This window comes from Nuphar pumila, chromosome 2, assembly GCF_984573655.1.
Source record: "Nuphar pumila chromosome 2, dmNupPumi1.hap1.1, whole genome shotgun sequence".
Classification (NCBI taxonomy): Eukaryota; Viridiplantae; Streptophyta; class Magnoliopsida; order Nymphaeales; family Nymphaeaceae; genus Nuphar; species Nuphar pumila.
In genome coordinates, this window is record NC_143250.1 from 8,431,383 (window position 1) to 8,438,122 (window position 6,740).

Below are 6,740 nucleotides of genomic sequence, written 5' to 3' on the forward strand. Positions count from 1 at the left end.
GGGCGGGTCTGAATCCAGCCTACCATTGGTTTGGATCCATTTAGGGGGAGGCACATTTAATGCCCTCCCACCCATTGGACTCCAAGGACCTACTATTGGGTCCTTGGGGGAGGTGCTTGAAAATTAAGAAAGAGAGAAACATTGGTAACATCTCTCCCTCTCTCTCTCTCACTTTCCCTTTGGTTTTAAAAAGACATCCCCTTTTTGGATTTGCTAGTGTATTATTGCTAAAAAAAATATGAAAATAGTCCCCTTTATGGAATCACCCTTTAGAAGACATCGATTGGAGCTGCCTTTTATCGTGCTCTCATTGGTGACCTCGTGAAGACACTCTGGTGAACAGAGTTGTTGTGAGGGAATGTAGCTGGTTGAATGACCATTGATTTGGCTGGAGCTGCATTGGTGCTAATGCGTGAAGGATTTGGTCAACGTTCATTGCGGGAGCTAAGCAATCCAATCCCCTTGGTCGACACCTTCTCTTTTTCTGTTTTATTAATTTTTTAGTTTGTGTTATATGCATAAACTTGTTAATCAGAATTAGAAATTTACTAACGTGATTGCATTTGATTCAGATTGAATCAAATACATTTATGGTGTGTTAAATTTTAGTTTCACAAATTAGTTTAGTAAAAACTTTGTTTAGATTTGATAAATTGTGATGCATATGAATTGATTTGAATAGATAGAATCTGATTTTTTATGTGTAATTGTTCATATATCTGTTTGGTATTGTTCTATATGTATTTTCACTAATTTTTGGTGTTGAAACAAATAGGAAAAAACTTGTCAAAATTTTGTTTTTGAGGCGCTTACCAAGTGTGAAATGCCTCAACGAGCTCAAGTTCTTTATTTCAACCTAAATTTTCTGTTGCATCTCTAATATGTTTTTAAATCATATTTGCTTGTATTTGACTCATTATTTTGGTGTATAAATATACATTTTAAAATTAAACCATATTCAAGTTATTTTAGGTTTTGCCTAGATTATGTGTGTGTATTTGGTTATGTTTTTAGGCCTTGTCAGTGTTTATTAGGTTTTGTTTAGGGCATGTATGCTAGTTGTGTACATCAATATTTGGGAATGCGTTTGTGACCTGTGTCTCTCGTAGGTGTCATCATCAAAAAGAGATTAGGGTTCTTTTCAGAAATAAACAAGAAAAAATTTAAAATGAATAAAAATGACTGTATATGATTTAATAAGCATGCAAATATAAGAAAATTTGCACAGATTGCCCCATATTTGTGAATCTCCTTGAGAATTAGTTACAAAGGACATCTGCATGCTTCTATGCAAACTTCATACTGTATATGCAAATTTAGTGAAATATTTATGAAGTTTCAACAAGTTTACATGAAGTTCGTAGATTTAGTTATGCAAACTCTGTGTTATATATTCGAATTTAGTGAGCGAAGTTACGACAATTTTCAGTTTAAAAAAATCACAAATTTGATTACTATATATATGAATTTAGTAGAATATTTGAGAAATTATGATAGGTTTCATTTACAAAAAATTCACAGATTTGGTTACTATATATGCAAATTTAGTGGAATGTTTGCGAAGTTATGACATATTTTAGTTACAAAAAATTCACATATTTGGTTATATGAACTTCATGCTATTTATGCAAATTTAGTGAAATATTTGTGAAGTTTTTAGGTTGTTACATATGGTTCACAAATTAATTTGGTTATGTGAACTTCGTACTATATATGCGAAGTTAGTTTGTGAAGTTTCAACATGTTTCAGTTACAAGAAGTTTATAGATATGTTATGCAAACTTCATACTATATAGCTAATTTAGTAGAATATTTGTGAAGTTATGACAAATTTTAGTTATAGAAATTTCACAGATTTAGTTATTTAAACTTTGTACTATATATGCGAATTTAGTGAAATATTTGCAAAGTTTTGACAGGTTTAAGTTACAAAAAATTCATATATATGTTTATGTAGATTTTATGAGGTACACAAAAAACATGCAAATCTACCTTTTAGTGAGAGTTTGTGATACCTAGAGAGCATACCGATGTATCTTGCAAACTTCAGGAGGTTCACTTCTATGGAGGGTAAAATGATCCTAAAGAAATCAAATATTTGATAATTTGTACATGGAGCAAATTTTGAAAATTATTGGGCATTTAAAAAAATGTGTCATTTTTGTCATATAGTATGGTCATTTCCGATTATACTTTGCATGCTAAAGATTGCATCTAAAAATAGGAAAAACCAAGCCTTTGCTTCGACCACGTGCATGAACCTAGACTCGTGATTCAGAGCGATCCGGGAATCTTGTTTGTTTTCTAGATACGGAAAGGCATTGATTTTCTCTTAAAGAACAAGAAGCTTATGATATGTTGAGAATCTTTTATGACATTCATCTACACGTAAAAGGCATCTTTTTGCCTGAACCTTGGATTTGTTTGCCCTTATACAAGCACTATATTGCCCAACCAACATAGTAAAATGAAGGCCAACAGCTGATTCTTACAATCCAAAATTGTGAGGCTACATGCATGATACAATGCCTGACACTTTGGGAGTCAAATGAGATAGCTGGATGGTTAGGTTGCGCTATCATGACCGAGGGGTCTTGAATTGGAATATCCTAGGTTATCCCAGCTTGCCTAAGTAAAATAGAAAAACCAAAAAGCAAGCCCAATTTATGATATTAAGGAGGAAAATGCCTAGAAATGGAGAGAGTGACAATGGCTTACCTCCATAATCAGCATCATGAAAATATTGACTGGCCATCCAAAATCCCTACTAAAAGTATTGGTTGGACCTATCTTGGATGCCTTCTCATGTCATTACTTTTCCTTAAAAAAAATCCATAGTCTGCAGTGTAAGTTACACTTGGACTGGCAACGAACAGTGAATGCTCTCACTGCCAGAAGCGTTACGTTTGGCAGCAGATACTGACAAATAGGAAGGAAAGGGCATCATATTATGTGCCATTTAGTTGCTCAGCTTTACCATGTGTCCCATTAGCCGAAGGCTGCTCACCATGCCTCATTCCAAACTTAGGCCACCAGGCAAATTTTGTAACAAGGAAATTAGCTAGTCCTCATTTAAAAGTAAGGAGCCTTAAATGCAGTATCTCCTGAGTACATCCCCGGAATCCTTCCCTTCCAATAATTGCGATGCCCTTGGCTAACTCCATATGCCAATATCAAGCCCTATCAAAGCATACAATTGAACCAAAGCATTTGACAACCAAACCCATAAGAGAGAGAGAGAGAGAGAGAGAGAGAGAGAGAGAGAGAGAGAGTATGCAACTGCAAGCCCCATCCAATCATATACACTTGAACCAAAGCAATTGATAGCCAAACCCATGAGATAGATACCTCATTTTCCATATGCTGCTTCGTGCAAGCAACCATGACAATTAAGAGCATGTAAATTCAATAACGCAGGTAGGATGGTGAATATACATTGGACATGATTCCCTCTCAGACAATGTATATACTCTCAAACAACACCCCCCATTTGTCAATCCCTTGTCAACCATGCCAAAATCGCCTCATGGCCCTGGCCAATCCTCGGCAGTGGATGCAGCAGCCCTCTCTCTTTACAACCCCAATTATGGTAAAATTCCCTCCCAACTTGCACCACTACATTAACCAAGCAAGGCGTTTCTCTCCTTGTCTCCCCTCCCACACAAAGTGCTATATATTTTCATTTCAATCTCCCATTTATAATGCCTCATTGACCTCACCCTCTCCTATATATCATCTCCTTTCTTCCCACTACCCCTATCATCTTTGCTAGTCCACCATCACCACTACCACTATCATCTTTGCTATAGTTATGATCCCAATGAACATACCACCTTTCAAATCTTTGAGTGTGGGTCATGACTTTACTTGTCTAGACTCTCACCCCTGTTTCTCTCTCCCCTCTTCGCCTTTAGACACTTCTGCAAACCTACCCACCAAGCCTATTGAGCCAGAGCAGCCACCACTATATTTCCCATTCACAGTGCCTGATTACTCATCTTTGCTTCCTTATATGGACACTTCCATTGTTGGTTTCTTTGATGGATTCAAACCTCTGCCTGATATGACCCTAAGAGAAACCAGTCCACAACAATCACTCAACGGTGGTTCTGCTATCAATAATGATACTGATAATAAAGGTAACAGAAGTTCTATCCGCGGGTCGGAAGACCCATGGCCTGTCTGGCCCATAAAAGCAGCAAGAAGTAAGAAAAAGAGAGCACATACAACCAGTTCGAGGATCACCCATGTCACCAGAATGAAGGCTCTCTCTTGGAAACGCAGATCAATAAAAAAAACAGCAACTGGTTCCAGAAAGAAACAGATGGTCCATGAACTTCCACCTTTGAAACCAGTGAGTTTTTTTTGGTGGTTTGTTCTCTATCATGTTTCTATTTGCTTTTTTCATTTAGAAAGATGATATTTTGTGTTTTGCAACAGAATATGAAGTTGCTGATGCTGAAGCAACTCAAGAACAGTGATGTGAGCTCACTTGGAAGAATTGTAGTCCCAAAGGTACTGGCCTGCTTCTTATCAGTTTGATGTACATCTTTTTTTTATTTACAACCTGAAGAAACTGCACCTGTCACAAAGACCTGGTCACTCTGCCTCAGCCTGTCATACCTACGGTCATCGTGCTGGAAGCGGCGCGAGGACCCCTCCCATGGGGCCTATGCTAAAAAAAAAAATGAAATAGTGTGAACTTTTCTATGGTTATTTTTCAATAAGCAGTAAAAATGTACTACACCTCACCTACATATATAGTTCAATATTTATGAATCACTAATCATGTTTTCATAACTTTTGGTTTGAGAGACAGAAAGATGCAGAGAAAAATCTACCACAGCTTGATTTCAAGGAGGGAATCCACATGACCGTCAAAGAAATGGACAGCGGCCAGACGTGGAACGTGAGATACAGGTTAAGTAAGATTCAATTGGTTTTGAAGTTTCCACTACTAGGGTTCAAGTTGATACTTCCTTTAGATGGTTCATATCCTTCCCAAGATATGGCAGTAATCTAAGCAAAGAAGATTGCGCAACTTGTTATACTGCTACCTTTCATTGTTGGAGCTATTCATGATAACATTTCCTCGAAAACTCTAAGACCCATCTTCTATGCTTGACTGTTACTTTGAGTAATCCACGATAGAGATGAAACGACTTTTAAGTCAATTATTACTATTACATCATATATATAAATATATATGGCCTTTTTTTTTCGCAGCTTAAGTGTTATAATGAACGTTCCATTTTAAGATACTATTGATAACGTAGTCATCTTTTGAATAGAAGCACCGTGTTTATCCATCACTAGATAGAGCTGCACAAAGAGCAGTGCTGTATTGAACCTTACATGGGACCTCAAGCGTTTTACCAACCGGAGGCCAGCCAATGTGCGGTCAGTGATGGGGTTTTTTCCTTGGATTATCCAAGAAAAAATATGTACCACCTTGTCCGTCCATCTTAAGATATAACTATGTAAAGAATGAAGCCCTATTATAAAAACGAAAACATATAATAGTTTATTTGATTAATTCTCCAATGTCACTAAGTTGAAAGGATGTCAGGAGTTCGAAACCCATGAAAGGTGATCCCTTGCGAAGGTGGGTGTACCTCTCCAATGGACAGGAGGAACTTCAGCAATTTTACCAAATGATAGGGGGTTGCCCCTTGTCCCAGCCAGAAAAGAATAAAACCTCAAAATGTTTATTGATGTTTTTGTCTATATATATGTGAGGGATTATCATGGTTTGATACTCTATACCCCTTAGTTCCATACTCGTAAACGTCCTTTCATTTTCCTTTTGGGATAGTCAAGAAAACCCAATGAATTTCTGTCTACCAAAAGTACAATTTTGTTGAACCGCAGCTTATTTGCATTATTCATCAAGATAACACCCCCACGTCCCCTTTACCCAGCAGGGAGTATACCCAGCTTCGTTCTTGCAGCAAGGGACATGCACTGCAGGTTTTGAACTCATGACATCTCTTCAACTTGGTGACCTTATGTGTTGCCATCCAGCCAGATGAGCGGAGCCCACGTGGGCATCTTAATCTTATACATATTTGGCAGTTGAAATCAAGACGATATCGGGAGCTTACTAGGAAAGATAGGATAGGTTGTGTAATTGTAATTTGGAATACAATGGAAATTCTCAGACCATCTTACTTTTTTTTGGATAAGTGGGTGCATCCAGGCACCACAGTCGACGGCGGCCCCTGCGGGATTACTGTCAGGGATGTGTTGGATGTCATTCATTTTAATGAAGATCATCCACAAATATGCACAGATGGCTCTTTATGAGCACTCCATATAGCCCCTCTGATGCCATCCATCTACAGCATGGATGACATGAGAAAAAATGGTGGGGCACATCCAAGTGATGGGGAGCAGATCTAGTGCTTGGGGTAAAATATCTGATAAGGTGTTCTGACCAATCAGGGTGAGCCACGTAGTTACTTCCCCCTTATGAAAAAAGGGACCCAGTGTACTTCCCCCATCTTAAAAGGGGTGAACTCATATAACAAAGAACCATGCCCCTAAGCCATGGGCATTCCATTCCACCCATGATGGTCAACCCTGACTTGATCCGCTTCCTTTCGAGAGGGCAGATCAGGTGATCTGTCAAATCACTTTAAGAAAGTGATTTGACATCTTCACCGTCCATTACCTCATCCCACAAGGTCCTTGTGCACATTGTGGACGGTGAGGATGCCAAATCACGATTTGGCAGATCA